This window comes from Lagenorhynchus albirostris, chromosome 12, assembly GCF_949774975.1.
Source record: "Lagenorhynchus albirostris chromosome 12, mLagAlb1.1, whole genome shotgun sequence".
NCBI lineage: Eukaryota > Metazoa > Chordata > Mammalia > Artiodactyla > Delphinidae > Lagenorhynchus > Lagenorhynchus albirostris.
Window position 1 is genome coordinate 88026570 of NC_083106.1, and position 18352 is coordinate 88044921.

Below are 18352 nucleotides of genomic sequence, written 5' to 3' on the forward strand. Positions count from 1 at the left end.
CATACAAATTTTAGAATTGTTTCTTCTAGTTCTGTGGAAAATGTCATTGGTATTTTGATAGGGATTGCATTGAATCTGTAGATTGCCTTGGGTAGTATAGCCATTTTAACAACATTGGATATTTCAGTCCATGAACACTGTATATCTTTCCATCTGTTTGTGCTGTATTAAACTTTGTTCTTCAGTGTCTTACAGTTTTCTGAGTACGGGTCTTTTACCTCCCTGGTAAGATTTACTCCTAGGTATTTAATTCTTTATGTGATTGTAAATGGGATTGTTTTCTTAATATCTCTTCCTGATAGTTCACTGTTAGTATATGGAAATGCAACATATTTCTGTGTATTAATTTTGTAACCTGAAACTCTACCAAATGAATTGATGAGTTCTAGTATTTTTTTGGTGATATATTTAGGATTTTCTACGAATAGTATCATGTTTTTGGCAAAAAGTGACAGTTTTACTTCTTCCTTTCCAATCTGGATCCCTTTATTTCTTTTTCTTGTCTGCTTGCTGTGGCTAGGGCTTTCAATACCATGTTGAATAAAAGTAGTGAGAGTGGGCATAGTTATTTTGTTCTTGATATTTTCAGCTTTTCTCCATTGAGTATGATGTTAGTTGTGGGCTTGTCATATATGGCCTTTCTTATGTTGAGGTATGTTGCCTCCATACCCACTTTGTCAATAATTTTTATCAAATGGATGTTAATTTTGCCAAAAGTTTTTCCTGCAGTTATTGTGATGATCATATGATGTTTTTCTTCAATTTGTTAATCTGGTGCATCACGTTGATTGATTTGCAGATATTGAACTATCCTTGCATCCCTGGGACAAATTCTAGTTGATTATGGTGTATGATTGCTTCAATATTTTGTTGAATTTGGTTTGCTAATATTTTGTTGAGGAGTTTTGCATCTATGTTCATTAAGGATATTGGCCTGTACTTTTCTTTTTGTGGTGTCTTTGGGTTTGGTTTCAGAGTGATGTTGTCCTCACAGAATGAGTCCAGAAGTGTTTCTTTCTCTGCAATTTTTGGAATAATTTGCAAAGGATAGGTGCTAACTTTTCTCTAAATGTTTGGTAGAATTCCGTGTGAAGCCATCTGGTCCTGGACTTTTGTTTGTGGGAGTTGTTTTATTACTGGATTAATTTAATTACTGGTAATTGGTCTGTTTGTATATTCTGTTTCTTTCAGGTCCAGTCTTGGGACATTGTACGTTATTAGGAATTTGTTCATTTCTTCTAGGTTGGTCATTTTATTGGCATATTATTGGTCATGTAATCTCTTATGATCCTTTGTATATCTTTGGTTTTGGCTATAACTTTTCCTTTTTCATTTCTGGCTTTATTGATTTGGGCCCTTGTTCTTTTTCTCTTGATGAGTATAGCTAAATATTTATCAATTTTGCTTATCTTTTCAAAAAACTAACTCAATTTCATTAATCTTTTCTATTGATTTTTCAGTTCCTGTTTCATTTTTCTCTGCTCTGATTTTGATGATTTTTTTTCCTTCTACTAACTTTGGGGTTTTTTGGTTCTTTTTCTAGTTCTTTTAGGTGTAAGCCTGTGTTGTTTGAGATTTTTCTTGTTTCCTGAGGTGGGCCTGTATCAATATAAACTTCCCTCTGAGAAGTGCTTTTGCTGTATCCCATAGATTTTGGATTGTTGTGCTTTCTTTTTCACTTGTTTCCAGATATCTTTTAGTTTCTATTTTGATTTCTTCAGTGATCCATTGGTTGTTTAGCTGCATATTGTTTAGCCTCTGAGTGTTTGTGTTTTTTGCATTTTTTTCTTGTAGCTGATTTCTAGTCTCATAGTGTTGTGGTTAGGAAAGATGCTTGATATGATTTTAATTTTCTTAAATTTAACAAGACTTGTTTTGTGGCCTAACATGTGATCTATCCTGGAGAATGTTCCCTGTACTCATTGAACAAAAATGTGTAGTCTGCTGCTTTGGAATGGAATGTCATGTATATTTCTACTAATCCATCTGTTCTATTGTGTCATTTAAGGGCTTTGATTTCTTACTGATTTTCTGTAGGTTGATCTGTCTATTTATGTAAGTAGGATGTTTAAGTGCCCTACTATTATTGTGTTACTATCAATTTCTCCCTTTATGTCTGTTAATATTTGCTTTATATATTTAGGTCCTCCTATGTTGGGTGCATATGTGTTTACAAATGTTATATCTTCTTGGATTGATCCCTTGATCATTATGTAATGTCCTTCTTTGTCTCTTGCTACAGTTTGTGTTAAAGTCTATTTTGTCTGATATAAGTATTGTTACCCTGGCTTTTTTTTTTTTCACTTCTATTTGTGTGGAATACATTTTTCCATCCTTGTACTTTTAGTCTGTGTGTGTCTTTACATCTGAAATGATTCTCCTGTAGGCAGCATATATATGAGTCTTGTTTTTCTACCCATTCAGCCATTCTGTATCTTTTGATTGGAGCATTTATTCCACTTAAAGTGATTATTGATAAGTATGTACTCATAGCCATTTTGTTAACTGTTTTGGGTTTTCTTTTTGTAGTTCCTTTTTATTCCTTTCTTTTTCTTTGGCTCTTTTCCCTTGTAATTTGATGACTCTCTTTACTGATTTTTTTTTTTTTTGGATTCCCTTCTGTTTTTTTGTGTGTATATATCTATTATACATTTTTGGTTTGTGGTTGCCATGAGGTTGATAGATAGCAATCTCTATATGTGTGTGTGGTTATTTTAAGTTGCTGATTTCTTAATTTCAAAAGCATTTTAGCAACCCTGTATTTTTAATGCCCCCATGTTTACTGTTTTTGACATCATCTATTACATCTTTTTGTTTTGTGCATCCCTTAACAACTTGTGAATATATATTATTTTACTACTTTTGTCTTTTTCCCTTTTACTACCTTTACTGTATATTTGCCTTTACCAATGATCTTTTGCCTTTTGTATGTAATTTTCATGTCTCTAGTTATAACCTTTTCTTCTTCATTTAGAGAAGTCCCTTTAACATTTCTTGTAAAGCTGGTTTGGTGGTGCTGAACTCTTTTAGCTTTTGCTGTTGATAAAACTTTTATTTTATCCACAAATCTGAATTAAATCTTTGCTGGGTAGAGTATTCTTGGCTGTAGGTTTTTGATTTCACCACCTTAAATACCTCATGCCTCTCTCTTCTGGCCTGCAGTTTCTGATGAAGAGTCAGCCACATGGGATTTCCCTTGTATGTAATTTGTTGCTTTCCCTTGCTGTTTTTAAAATTATCTCTTTATTTTTAAATTTTTGCCATTTTAATTACAATGTGTCTTGGTGTGATCCTCTTTGGATTGATCCTGTATGGGACTCTCTGTGTTTTCTGGACTTAGATGGGTGTTACCTTTCCCAGGTTAGGGAACTTTTCAGCTATTATGTCTTCAATTATATTCTCAGCACTTTTTCCTCTCTCTTCTTCTGGGACCCCCATAATGTGAATGTTAGTACACTTGATGGTATCTCTGAGTTCTCTTAAGCTGTCTTGATTTCTGTTTATTCTTTTTTTTTTTTTACCCTGTTCAGCCTCAGCAATTTCCCCTCTCTCTTCTAACTCACTGATCATTTCTCTGCATCATCTAATCTACTGTTGATTCTTTTTAGCGTATTTTTTTATTTCAGTTATTGCATTCTTCATCTCTGTTTGGTTCTTCTTAACATTTTCTAACTCTGTTAAAAACTTCTAACTTCTCACTCTGTTCATTCAATCATATCCTGAGTTCTCTGAACATCTTTTTGACCATTACCTTTAATCTGTATCAGGAAGATTGCCTACCACCACTTCAGGTAGTTCTTCTGCTGGAGTTTAATCTTGTTCCTTTGTTTGAAACATATTCCTCTGTTGTCTCGTTTTGCCTAATTTGCTGTTTTTATTTCTATGTATTTGGTAGGTTGGTTATGTTTCCTGACCTTGGATAAGTGGGCTTTTGTAGATGTCCTATGTGTCTCAGTAGCACACTCCCATCTGTCATCAGAACAATATGCCATGGGGTTCCTCCCTGTGTGGGCTCTGGTGTTCCATCTGTTGTGATGGGCTGACTACTGTGGGCACTATGGTCCAGCTGGTTGTCAGGCTGTGATTTCTGCAGAGGCTGCAGTCTCATGTGGTGCCTGGCAACAGGGCCATGTGTGGGCCCTGGGACTAGTGCTGGCTCACTGGTGGGAAGAGCCAGGTTCTAGCACAGGTAGTTGCAGGGCTGAGGGTCCTGGATCTAGTCTTGTCCTGCTGGTGGGTCAGGCCATTTCCTGACTTGACTGGCTGCAGGTTTCATGATGTCTCAAAGCTGGTGTTGGTCCCACAGTGAATGGAGCTGGATCCTGGGGTGGCTGGCTGGGGGTTCCATGGTGGCTCAGAGCTGGTGTGGGCCTGCTGGTGGGTGGGGCTAGGGTCAATTGGATGCTGGGGCTAGTTCTGGCCCCTGATGGGTGGAACCAGGACATGAGCTCTCTGCCTGCAGTGTACTGGGTGTCCCAGAGCTGGTGTTGGCCTGATCGTGGGTGGGGCTGAATACCAGGATGTCTGACTGAGGGTCACAGTGTGTCCCCAAGCCTGTGTTTGCCTGCTGGTGAGTATAGCTGGGGCCCAGGTTGTTCTGGGGCTTGTGCTGACCTGCTGGTGGGTGGTCTGAGCTTGACATGGCAAACTGTGATGCTGTGGTGGTTCTGGAGCTGGTGTCCACCCATTGGTGAGCAGCACTGGGGCTCAGGAGATCCCAGGGCTGGTGCCCACCTGCTGGATTGTGAGGGAGGGTACTGGGGCTGGTGCTGGCCCATTGGTGGGCAAAGCTGTATCTTGTGGTCTCTGGCTGCAGTGCTCAAGTGTCCTGGAGCTGTTGTGCCCACACTGATAAGCAGGGCTGGGCAGAGGGGGTTCTGGGGATGGTGACTGCCTACTGGCAGGTGAAGATGGTTTCAGGTCTCAGGCAGGCCCACTTATGGGTGGGGCTGGTTTTCAATGGCTGGCTGTGGGGGCCCAGGGTATCTGTGGGCCAGTGCTGGAGCACTGATGGGTGGGACTGGGTCCTGGACCCTTTGGTGGATAAGGTCAGGTCCTGGGTAGCTGTGGGCTCAGGGCATCTTAAGGCAGCTGGCTTGCTGGTAGGTGATGCTGTGTCCCCCACTTGGCTAGTGCTTGGTCTGAGGTGTCCTAGTACTGGTGCTAACAGGCTGGTGGGTGGGCCTGGGCTGTGTCTCAAGGCTAGTAATCTAAATGGAAGATTCCAAAGTGGTACTTGAAAGCACCAGTGTCCTCATGGTAGAACAAGCTCCCCAAAATGGTTGCCATCAGTGTCTGTGTCCCCAGAGTGAGCTCTAGTCTCCTCCTGTCTCTTCAGGAGCCTCTCCAACATCAGCAAGTGGGTCTGACCCAGGGTCCTTTCAAATTACTGCTTCTGCCCTGGGTCCTGGAGTGTGTGAGATTTTGTGTTCACACTTTAAGAGTGGAGTCTCTCTTTCCCACAGCCTTCTGGCTCTCCTGAAAGTAAGCCCCATAGGCCTTCAAAGCCAAACTTTCTGAGGGCTCAACTTTCTGGTGCAGGGTCCCCAGGCTGGGGAGCTTGTTATGGGACTCAGACACCTCATTTTGGGGGAGAATCTCTGTATTGTAATTATCCTCCACCTTTTGTATGTAGCCCACTTTGTATACAAGTGGGTACAATATACCTTGTCTCCATACATCCTACCCATCTCACTGTGTTTCCTTTTTTATATCTTTAGTTGTAAAAGATCTTTTCTGATAGTCTTCCAGTCTTACTCATCAATAATTGCTCTGTAAATAGCTGTAATTTTGGTTTGCCCGTGGGAGGAGGTGAGCTCAGGGTCTTCCTACTCCACCATTTGGCAACTCTCCCTAAATGGAAAGTATTGATTAAGAGAAGTGAGGTTGGAGAATATTTTTGTTTCTTAGGTTTCAAATAGTACTCTTGGGTGCTTGTTATTTGCATTGCTCTTTACCAAAAGCCCTAAGGGTGTCTTTTCAGAGGTTCTCTGTGGTCTTCCCTTAGTAACAAGCCCTTTGGTTAAGTAAAAAAGAAACAGAAGGCTTCTCTTCTGTCTTTGAGGAGTGTATAAATGGTTAGAGAAGCAATACCTACAAAATTCAAACACAATTAGAAAGTAGCAAGGAAATACGGCAAGATAATCTGGCAAAGTAGCATCTATGGAATATGGAATCATACATTGTGGAGAGAGCAGAGTACACTGTTTTAGATCATGGGATGTGGACTACTTGGGTTTGAATCTCATGGTTGCTCTTTATATTTAATGTGTGAGTTTAGGAAAGTTACTTAACTTCTAGGCAAAATAGAAAGTGATTATCATGATACCTAGAACATAGTACATGCTCAAAAATGTTAGCTATTGTTATTAATATCATAGGCAATATTGTTGATCAGGGTATTGTCTCACTTAGAGGGGGTAATTTTCTACCCACTTTATTTATTTATTTATTTTTGTGGTACGCGGGCCTCTCACTGCCGTGACCTCTCCCGTTGCGGAGCACAGGCTCCGGATGCGCAGGCTTAGCAGCCATGGCTCATGGGTCCAGCCGCTCTGCGGCATGTGGGATCTTCCCAGACCCGGGCACGAACCCGTGTCCCCTGAATCGGCAGGTGGACTCTCAACCACTGTGCCACCAGGGAAGCCTTACCCACTTTAAATTGCTATCCTTCTCTCTTCTTTTTTCTTATTTTATTTCCAAACAGCATTTTCTATACCATTTAAAAATTTATCAAAGTTGAGTAATGTTAATACTCATCAAAATAATGTATCAGCCAAGTAGAGTGTCTTAAATGCGTTACCTATTTAATCTTCCCAACAACTTATAAAGTAGGCACTATATACCGACTAATATATACAACCACACAAATGAGTGTTTGTATATTTTGTTTCATGTATCAATCTAAAGAACCTGAATAAGAAATCTATCCAAGATCCAGGTTTTCCTTGTAATTTCAATGAAGAGTAGTAGTAATATTTACAAATAAAATCACAATGATTACTATATAATAATATAAATATATAATAATAGCTAATACTTGTAGCTATTGCCAAACATTCTTCTAACGTGTATTCATGTAGCACAATTTCAGAAAGTCTATACTGACACAAGGACCACCAACGATGTATTCTTTTAGCCACTTCACAGTGTTTTTTATTGAGTTTGGGCACATTTAACCCAATTAAAAAACTTTTTTTCTAGAACTCCTTAATTACTAGCATTTGTATCCCTGGGTCGCCTTAATGGTTAAAAAGAAAAACTGAATTATTATTTCTCAGTAACATGTCTTCTTATTGCCCCAGAAAATCCACAATAATATCAATAGCAATAATAGAGCCTTATAACCTTAGCAGAGCCCCCATAATAATTAAGAAATATTTATGCCAAAGCATCATATTATCTTCCTTCAGTGATTATGTTTTTCTAACATTTTATCACCAGCAACCTTTTTTTTCTCAGTTCCAGTCACAAGTTCCTCTTATTACAAGATCATATGTTTGTACAGTGTTATTTCTTTAAACAAGAGATTGAGAAGTCAAGGAAGAACAGGTATAATATCCAAGGCATGTGTAGGTTTTGTAGTCAGATATACTGTCTTAGATAGAAAAATGGAAATGTGTCATGAACCCAGGAATGTAATGGCTTCCAGAAGCTAGAAAATGTGCTGAAAAGAATTTCCCCCTAGAGCCTCTAGAAAGAACACAGCCCTGTGGATTAATTTTGGACTTCTGATTTTCAGATCTATAAGATAATAAATTTGTGGTGTTTTAAGGCACTAAGTTTGTGGAATAGGAAACTGATACACATATGAAATGGGAGAACCATCATTTGCTTTAATCTGGTCTTCCAATTTGACTATTCTGACTGAAATATTCCATGATTACAAATACATCTTCTCCATTTTGACATCTTGAAAATTGTGAAGTATTTTTTTTAAATTTAGTTTTAAATTTAGTTATTTATTATTTTTGGCTGCATTGGGTCTTCGTTGCTGCTTGTGGGCTTTCTCTGGTTGGGGTGATTGGGGGCTACTCTTCCTTGTGGAGTGCAGTCTTCTCATTGTGGTGGCTTCTCTTTGTTGCAAAGCATGGGCTCTAGAGTGCAGGCTCAGTAGTTGTGACACATGGGCTTAGTTGCTCCACGGCATGTGGGATCTTCCTAGACCAGGGCTCGAACACACGTCCCCTTGCACTGGCAGGTGGATTCTTAACCACTGCACCACCAGGGAAGTCCATGAAGCATCTTAAAATCAGTCACATCTTACAATTGCTGTTAGGCAGTAAAGGTACTATAGTAGCATTACACATTCCTTTGGAAACCTAAAAGCGCTGTCAGTAAAACTTGCAAAATGGGTATCAACTCTTTGAAATAAAATGCCAGAGAAAATGCTGGAGGTCCATTAAAACAATTTTATTTTGAAATAATTTCAGACTTTTAGAAAAATAGTATAAAGAATTCCTATATAAGCTTGATCCTGATTCCACAAAGGTTAACATTTTACCACATTTGTTTTACCATTCTATCTCTAAGTAATTATATATATCTTTCTTTAAGTAATTTGGTATATATGTGTGTGTGTGTGTACACATATCTCAAAGGTCATTCTCTTACATAACTACAATATAGCTATCAAAATAAGTCAATTAGCATGGATAAAATACTCTTAAAATATTTACGTTTTGTCAATAGTTCCACTGATGTCCTTTATAGCAAAATAAATCATAATTCTGGTTCAGGATACAGACCAAGATCACATACTGTGTTTAAATTTACTCTCTTTTAACCTGAAAAACTCTTCAGTCTTTCCTTGTAGTTCATGACTTGACATTTTTGAAGATTACAGGCCAGTTGTTTTATCGAATATACCTTAATTTGAGTTAGTTCTGATGTTTTTTCATGATTAGATTTAGGCAATTCTTTTTTTTTTTTTGGCAGAAATATCACAGATATTCCTTTCCAGTGTATCAAGGAGTTACCTGTCTCATTACTGATGCTAACTTTGATCACTTAGTGAAGGTACTGTCGCCGGGTTCCTACATCATGGTAACTATTTCTCCATTTGTAATAAGCACATATCATATAGGAAGACATTTTGTGATGATGTAAATATCCTTTCTCGCATCATAATTTCTCAGTAGATCACTCTTTTAAACCATAGGAACAAAATGGTTGTGGGGAAGAGGTATGGAAAGTGGTGAGTCACATGTTTGCTACACTCTTGAAATGCGAGTCGAAGGTGTGCCAACTCTACATAATCTCAAGGCAATACAGAGCCTTGTGCCAATGGCTTTTGTTCTTTGGTGGATTATTTCATGAAGTGCTGCATCACCAATGCAGTTGGTGGAATGGAGGATGACATTATGTAGAAAAAAATAAAAGCACAAACATTGGTGAATCTGAGCCCAAAAGACTTTGAATGTAGAAAATTTGTAGGAAAAAAACATAACCAATTTGTTATGATGTATGCATAGAAGTGCTGTCTAATAAAAGTCTGCATATAATCAAGTCCAAAAGAGCTCTTTTAATAAGAATAAATAAATATAATCAGTGTTTAAAAAACTTTGTCATTGTTTAATTGAGAGGGTTTTTTTCATTTTTATTAGTATGTAATGCTGTTTTACAATTCATGGTGTCTTAGATTCCGTATACTAGAGGTTTTGAAGTTACAGGACAAGGACTTTGCTCATTTATTCCTTCTATTTTATTCTTTACTGTTATTCCCCTATAAATTGTATTCTTATATGTCCTAAAAGAAACTCAGATGAAAATAATTTACAATGTGCCATCAGCATGATAAGCCCTAGTTAAAACTGTGATGTATAACCAATTCTTTGCTATTCTCAACCCAAATTTAGAAAATGCCCTTGGTCATATCTAACCATTTCTCTTGCCTCTCTTTTAATTAGTCGCTTCCCAACATTTAAGATAAAGCTGCTCTTAGGAAAAAAAGTCTGATCAACTATTTTAAAGTGAATTGAGTTAGGAAAAACAGTGCCCTTTCTCAGCATATGTGCATTTTTATGGGAACAAAACCATTGGTTAGCTTGACAAAAAAAAAAAAAGAAAGAAAGAAAGAAAAGAAAAGAAACTTGATTGAAGACTTTCTCACATCTTGGTACTCTGTGGGGTATTGTTTTTAAAGAGCTGCACAGATTTTTCTGATTCTGCCACATAGAGAACTACCTACTCTGTCTAGAACTGAGAGCTGACTTTCTGGGGTCCCCTGGATGTTGTAACCCCAGAGGACTGTTTTATTCACAGTATCTCTATAGTATCTCTTTTGCATGATAAATATAACAGGGCTAGTAGCATAACTAGAGACATTTAGTCACAAAATTGCCTATTCATCTTCATGAGTTACATATACATAATTTCTGAAGTCAACAGCTTTAGGAAGGTGCAGGCTGGAGAAGATTCTGCAGACATCAGTGAGCATAAGCGTAGATTAAAGGACTTTATCATGAAAAGTGAAAAGATTTGGGAATACTATATTCACTCTGCAAAAGAAAAGATTAAGGGAAAATGTTTTTGGTTTTGTAAAAATATGAACTAAGAATAAGCAGTTCTTTAACAAAACTACTCTTGGGTCCCTATTTTTCTCTCAACACCACCATCATCCTGGACATGAGACATTACATTGCTCAATTCAGGAACCTGAAAGGGCCAAAAGTCATTAGCATTGGATTATAGCAATACAAATCATTCCATATTTGGCTAATACAGATTTACACTAATAAAACATCTATTGTTTTGAATGCTGGTTCTCATTTACAGGTGAATGTAGAAAAAAATGTAGTGATTACTTCAGCAGCTGCAGTGAACAGAGGATTATTGTTTTCTTCCCATTTTTGGCTCTTTTGAGTTCTCAGGAGGTAGAGCAGAAAAATCAACACCAGATGGCTCTAAAGGAGATTACATGGAGTTTTAATTTATGCCCTATTTCTAAAAAGAATTTGAGGGAGCTCAAAGTCTCAAATAATTTTCAGAGTAGAAACTTCTAATTGTTCTGGATCTAAGTCTCCCTAGGGGGAAGTATTACTTCCATTGGTTTACAAAGCAAATCTCTTGGTTCAGTGGTTTACAGATATTGTTTGGTCTTTGCATGACCAGGCCCTATGACTTTAATTGCTGAGGCAGGGACCCACCTTAGTCCTGCTTCAGACAACCTAGAAAATAGAAATTATTGAAAGAAAAGCATCCATATCTGGTCTAGATTATCATCTAATTTCTTAGATAAGTCTGAATATGCCCATTAGTATTTTAACAACTTGCATTGTTGAAAGGTATTCATTGAAAGAGATGAAGAGAATGAACTATTGGCAAATGTGTTAGCCTTTCCACTCCAACAGAACCAATTTATTGTCTCATGTTTTCATTCTAATTTTTGCACAACAAATATGTATGATAAAAATCAGTATCTCACAAGCAGGGCTAGCCATATAATTTGCAGGACCCAATGAAAAATGAAAATGCAGACTCCTTGTTCCAAAAGAAGGAAAACTACATTTATTTCCTCCAAGATTTCTTTCTCAATATATCATATCTTCTGTATTTGCTATTTAGTAGCTTGCTCCTTTGGCAAAGAATTACTTGCAGGGAAAGTGCAGACCCTCACAGGAGCCCACGGCCCTGCCCTCTGACTTGGCAAGCAGGGCATTTGCATCTGACCCCAAACCATGCCCAGGCTCCAATGGAGGGGTTAGGGGGTGGAAAGTAACAGTGGTTACTGGTCGGTGAAGAGAGCATCCTTGAGAACCCACCCTGGGGATGTGGATAGGCAGGACCCCATGTGGGCTTCCAAGCCTCCAGTGCCTACTCCATTGTTCCATAAGAAGTCACATAATTCGGGGTGGGATAGGGAGGGTGGGAGGGAGGGAGACGCAACAGGGAAGACATATGGGAACATATGTTTATGTATGACTGATTCACTTTGTTATAAAGCAGAAACTAATACACCATTGTAAAGCAATTATACCCCAATAAAGATGTTAAAAAAAAAAAAGAAGTCACATAATTCAAAATAAAAGTAATAAGAATTTCAAGACAGTGACCACAAAGCACTAAATTGCAAACATAAAACCCATTTGAGTGTGGAACACTGTGCTTCTCTGCGGGTTGCAAGGCCCTGCTCATAAGTCCTTTTGAGGTAGGTTTTTATTATTCTTACATAAGACAGGGACCAAGCCAGCACATCTTGCTGGTTACTCTCTACTGGAATCACCTCAGGGCACCTAGAACAATTCACTCCACCTTTGCAATGTGACTTCTTACTTGAGGAGAATGTCACACAGTATTAAGATTCAAATATTTTTATCATAAGCTGAAATAATTGCATTTCCACTATGACAAGTGATACTTTCTATAAATCTTTATATCATAAATACCTGGAAGAGAAATGTGATTTTTGCCTCTTTTTCTAGAGCCATTTTGAGGACTCTTTTCCTATTTCTTAAATACTTTTTTTTTTACAACTTTATTGGAGTATAATTGCTTTGCAATGTTGTGTTAGCTTCTGCTGTATAAAAAAGTGAATAAGCTATACGTATACATATATCCCCATATCTCCTCCCTTTTGCACCTCCCTCCCACCCTCCTTATCCCACCCCTCTAGGTGGTCACAAAGCATGGAGCTGATCTCCCTGTGCTATGCGGCTTCTTCCCACTAGCTAGCTATTTTACACTTGGTAGTGTATATATGTCAATGCCACTCTCTCACTTCATCCCAGCTTCCCCTTCCCCCTCCCCGTGTCCTGAAGTCCATTCTGTATGTCTGTGTCTTTATTCCTGTCCTGCTCCTACGTTCTTCAGAACCTTTTTTTTTTTGATTCCATATATATGTGTTAGCATATGGTATTTGCTTTTCTCTGACATAAGTCACTCTGTATGACAGACTCTAGGTCCATCCAACTCACTACAAATAACTCAATTTCATTTCTTTTTATGGCTGAGTAAATATTCCATTGTACATATGTGCCACATCTTCTTTACCCATTCATTGGTCAATGGAGATTTAGGTTACTTCCCTGTCCTGGCTATTGTAAATAGTGCTGTAATGAACATTTTTTGAATTATGGTTTTCTCAGTGTATATGCCCAGTAGTGGGATTGCTGGGTCATATGGTAGTTCTATTTTTAGTTTTCTAAGGAAGCTCTGTACTGTTCTCCATAGTGGCTGTATCAATTTACATTCCTACCAACAGTGCAGGAGGGTTCCCTTTTCTCCACACCCTTTCCAGCATTTATTGTTTGTAGATTTTTTAATCATGGCCATTCTGACTGGTGTGAGATGATACCTCCTTTTGTTTTGATTTGCATTTCTCTAATGATTAGTGATGCTAAGCATCTTTTCATGTTTTTGTTGGCAATCTATATTTCTGTTTTTGTGCCAGTACCATACTGTCTTGATTACTGTAGCTTTGTAGTAGAGTCTGAAGTCAGGGAGCCTGATTCCTCCAGCTCCATTTTTCTTTCTCAAGATTGCTTTGGCTATTTGGGTGTTTTGTGTTTCCATAAAAATGGTGAAATTTTTCTTTCTAGTTCTGTGGAAAATGCTATTGGTAGGTTGATAAGGATTGCATTGAATCTGTAGATTGCTTTGGGTAGTATAGCCACTTTCACAATGTTGATTCTTCCAATCCAAGAACATGGTATTCTCTCCATCTGTTTGTATCATCTTTAATTTCATTCATCACTGTCTTACAGTTTTCTGCATACAGGTCTGTTGTCTCCTTAGGTAGGTTTATTCCTAGGTACTTTATTCTTTTTGTTGCAATGGTAAATAGGGAGTGTTTCCATAATTTCTCTTTCAGATTTTTCATCATTAGTGTATAGGAATGCCAGAGATTTCTGTGCATTAATTTTGTATCCTGCTACTTTACCAAATTCATTTATTAGCTCTAGTAGTTTTCTGGTAGCATTTTTAGGATTCTCTATGTAGAGTATCATGACATCTTCAAACAGTGAGAGTTTTATTTCTTCTTTTCTGATTTAGATTCCTTTTATTTCTTTTTCTTCTCTGATTGCTGTGACTAAAACTTCCAAAGCTATTTTGAATAATAGTGGTGAGAGTGGGCAACCTTGTCTTGTTCCTGATCTTAGTGGAAATGGTTTCATGTTTTCACCATTGAGAACGATGTTGGCTGTGGGTTTGTCATATATGGCCTTTATTATGTTAAGGTAAGTTCCCTCTATGCCTTCTTTCTGGAGAGTTTTTAGCATAAAAATCTGTTGAATTTTGTTGAAAGCTTTTTCTGCATCTACTGAGATTATCATATGGTTTTTTTTTTAAGGTTTTTTTTTTTAACATCTATCATATGGTTTTTATCTTTCAATTTGTTAATGTGGCATATCACCTTGATTGATTTGTGTATATTGAAGAATTCTTGCATTCCTGGGATAAACCCCACTTGATGATGGTGTATGACCCTTTTAATGTGCTGGTGGATTCTGTTTGCTAGTAGTTTGTTGAGGATTTTTGCATCTATGTTCATCAGTGATATTGGCCTCTAGTTTTCTTTTTTTATGACATCGCTCTCAGGTTTGGTATCATGGTGATGGTGGCCTTGTAGAATTAGTTTGGTAGTGTTTCTTCCTCTACTATATTTTGGATGAGTTTGAGAAGGATAGGTGTTAGCTATTCTCTAAATGTTTGATAGGATTTGACTGTGCAGCCATCTTGTACTTGGCTTTTGTTTGTTGTAAGATTTTTAATCACAGTTTCAATTTCAGTGCTTGTGATTGGTCTGTTTATATTTTCTATTTCTTCGTGGTTAAGTCTCAGAATGTCGTGCTTTTCTAAGAATTTGTCCATTTCTTCCAGGTTGTCCATTTTATTAGCATATAGTTGCTTCTAGTAATATCTAATGATTCTTTGTATTTCTGCAGGGTCAGTTGTTACTTCTCCTTTTTCATTTCTAATTCTGTTGATTTAAGTCTTTCCCCTTTTTTTCTTGATGAGTTTGGCTAATTGGTTTAACAATTTTGTTTATCTTCTCAAAGAACCAGCTTTTAGTTTTGCTGAGCTTTACTATCATTGCCTTCATTTCTTTTCCTTTATTTCTGCTCTTATTTTTATGATTTTTTTCCTTCTGCAACCTTTGGGTTTTTGTTGTTGTTCTTCTTTCTCTAATTGCTTTAGGTGTAAGGTTAGGTTGTTTATTTGAGATGTTTCTTGTTTCTAGATGTAGGATTGTATTGTTATAAACTTCCCTCTTAGAACTGCCTTTGCTGCTTTCCATAGGTTTTGAGCATCATGTTTTCATTGTCATTTGTTTCTTGGTATTTTTCGATTTCCTTTTTGATTTCTTCAATGGTCTCTTGGTTATTTATTAGTGTATTGTTTAGCCTCCATTTCTTTGTATATTTTACAGTTTTTTTCCTGTAATTGATATCTAGTCTCATACTGTTGTGGTCAGAAAAGATACTTGATACAATTTCAATTTTCTTAAATTTACCAAGGCTTCATTTGTGACCCAAGGTATGATCTATCCTGGAGAGTGTTCCATGAGCACTTGAGAAGAAATTGTATTCTGTTGTTTTTGGATGGAATGTCCTATAAATATCAATTAAGTCCAGCTTGTTTAATATATCATTTAAAACTTGTGTTTCCTTATCTATTTTCATTTTGGTTGATCTGTCCATTGGTGAAAGTCAGGTGTTAAAATCCCCTACTATTATTGTGTTACTGTTGATTTCCCCTTTTATGGCTGTTAGCATTTGCATTATGTATTGAGGTTCTCCTATGTTGGGTGCATAAATATTTACATTTGCTATATCTTCTTTGATTCATCCCTTGATCATCATGTAGTGTCCCTCTTGGTTTCTTGTAATAGTCTTTATTTTAAAGTCTATTTTATTTGATATGAGATTTGCTATTCCATCTTTTTTGATTTCCATTTGCATGGAATACATTTTTCTATTCCCTCACTTTTAGTCTTTATGTGTCTCTAGGTCTGAAGTGAGTCCATTGTAGACAGCATATATATGTGTCTTGTTTTTGTATCCATTCAGCCAGTCTATGTCTTTTGGTTGGAACATTTAATCCATTTACATTTAAGGTAGTTATTGATATGTATGCTCCTATAATCATTCTTAATTGCTTTGGGTTTTTTATTGTAGGTTTTTTCTTTCTCTTCTTTTTCCCACCTATAGAAATTCCTTTAGCATTTGTTGTAAAGCTCGTTTTGTTGCTGCTGAATTCTCTTAGGTTTTGCTTGTCTGTAAAGGTTTTAATTTCTCTGTCAAATCTGAATGAGATCCTTGCTGGGTAGAGTAATCTTGGTTGTAGGTTTTTCCCTTTCATCACTTTAAATATGTCCTGCCACTCCCTTCTGGCCTGCAGAGTTTCTGCTGAAAGATCATCTGTTAACCTTATGGGGATTCCCTTGTAGGTTATTTGTTGCTTTTCCTTGCTGCTTTTAATGTTTTGTTTTGTTTTTGTATTTAATTGTTGGTGGTTTCCTTAACATGTTTCTTGGTATGTTTCTCCTTGGATTTATCATGTATGGGACTCTCTACGCTTCTTGGACTTGACCAACTATTTCCTTTCCCATGCAAGGGAAGTTTTCAACTATAATGTCTTCAAATATTTTCTCAGTACCTTTCTTTTTCTCTTTTTCTTCTGGGACCCCTATAATGCTAATGTGGGTGTATTTAATGTCATCCCTGAGGTCTCTGAGACTGTCCTCAATTCTTTATTCTGTCCTCAATTCATTCTTTATTCTGCTCTGAGGTAGTTATTTCCAATATTTTATCTTCCAGGTCGCTTATCTGTTCTTCTGCCTCAGTTATTCTGCTACTGATTCCTTCTAGAGAATTTTAAATTTTATTTATTGTCTTGTTCATCATTGTGTGTTTGCTCTGTAGTTCTTCTAGGTCCTTGTTAATCATTTCTTGTATTTTCTCCATTCTGTTTCCAAGATTTTGGATCATCTTTACTATCATTACTTTGAATTCTTTTCCAGGTAGACTGCCTATTTCCTCTTCATTTGTTTGGTCTTATGAGTTTTTACCTTGCTCCTTCATCTGCTGCATATGTCTCTGTCTTCTCATTTTGTTTAACTTACTGTGTTTGGGGTCTTCTTTTTGCAGGCTGCAGGTTCATAGTTCCCATTGTTTTTGTTGTCTGTCTCCAGTGGGTAAGTTTGATTCAGTGGGTTTTGTAGGCTTCCTGCTTGGGGGGTTGATGCCTGTGTTCTGGTGAATGAGTCTGGATCTGTCTTTCTTGTGGGCAGGATCGCATCTAGTGGTGTGTTTTGGGGTGTCTGTGACCTTATGATTTTAGTCAGCCTCTCTGCTAATGGGTGGGGATTTTTTTCCTGTCTTGCTCATTGTTTGGCATGGGTGTCCAGCACTGGAGCTTGCTGGTCATTGATTGGAGCTGGGTCTTAGTGTTGAGATGGAGATCTCTGGGAGAGCTCTCATCAATTGATATTACATGGTGCCAGGAGGTCTCTGACGGTCCAATGTCCTGAACTCGGCTCTCCTACTTCAGAGGCTCATGCCTGACACCCAGCTGGAGTGCCAAGACCCTGTCAGCCAGGTATGTGGGGAGTTTCTTGCCTTTTGGGAAGTCTGAGGTCTTCTGCCAGTGTTCAGTAGGTGTTCTGTTGCAGTTGTTCTACATGTAGATGTATTTTCAATATATTTGTGGGGAGGTAGGTGATTTCCACGTCTTACTCCTCTGCCAGCTTGAAGGTCCTCCTCTTTTCCTATTAATGTTATCAAAGAGTTTCACTTACCTGACACGCAGCAAACCTAATGCTGAGATGCTGGAGGTTTGCAGCAAAGAGTTTATTCACAAGGCAACTGAGCAGGGAGATGTGAGAACAAATCTCAAGTCTATCTCTGCAAAAGTGGGAAGTGGGGATATTTATGGTTAAAGAGCATAGGGTGGCCAGAGGTGTAAGGGAAGGTGACTGGAGGGAGGGAAATGTGCAGCAATTGTCAGTCTGCACAGGACGGACAAGCTTCCTCATGGGACACATGTGCAAAGTCCAGGAGGGTTGGTATGAAACGTGCAGGGGAATTTGGGTCCGTGATGTCCAAAGGTCACCTACTGGACAAGCACGTCCATTCTGAGCAGACTCCAATCAGCTATTTTGGTTCCATCCAGTCTCAGCCAGTTTTGTTACAAGCAGAGTGGTTTTTAACAAGCTCTTCCCTTATCTGCTGTTTTGTAAGATAATCTCAAGACTTTCTGTTATTTTCCGGTTTCTGTTAACCTTGTGGGGCATGGTTTCAGGATGTTTTTTTTTTAACTCTATGAGGCATGGTTTCATTAGGACAGTCCACTTCTGGAATAATTCTGTAAACTCAATACACATGTTCCTTAACTTATGATGAGCTTATGT

At 37.8% G+C, this 18352-nt stretch overlaps 1 pseudogene; it reads left to right on the forward strand.

Moving 5' to 3' along the window:
- The first annotated feature begins 4640 nt into the window (after nucleotides 1-4640).
- LOC132530512 (Krueppel-like factor 4) overlaps nucleotides 4641-18352 on the forward strand; it is a 32418-nt pseudogene continuing 18706 nt past the window's right edge.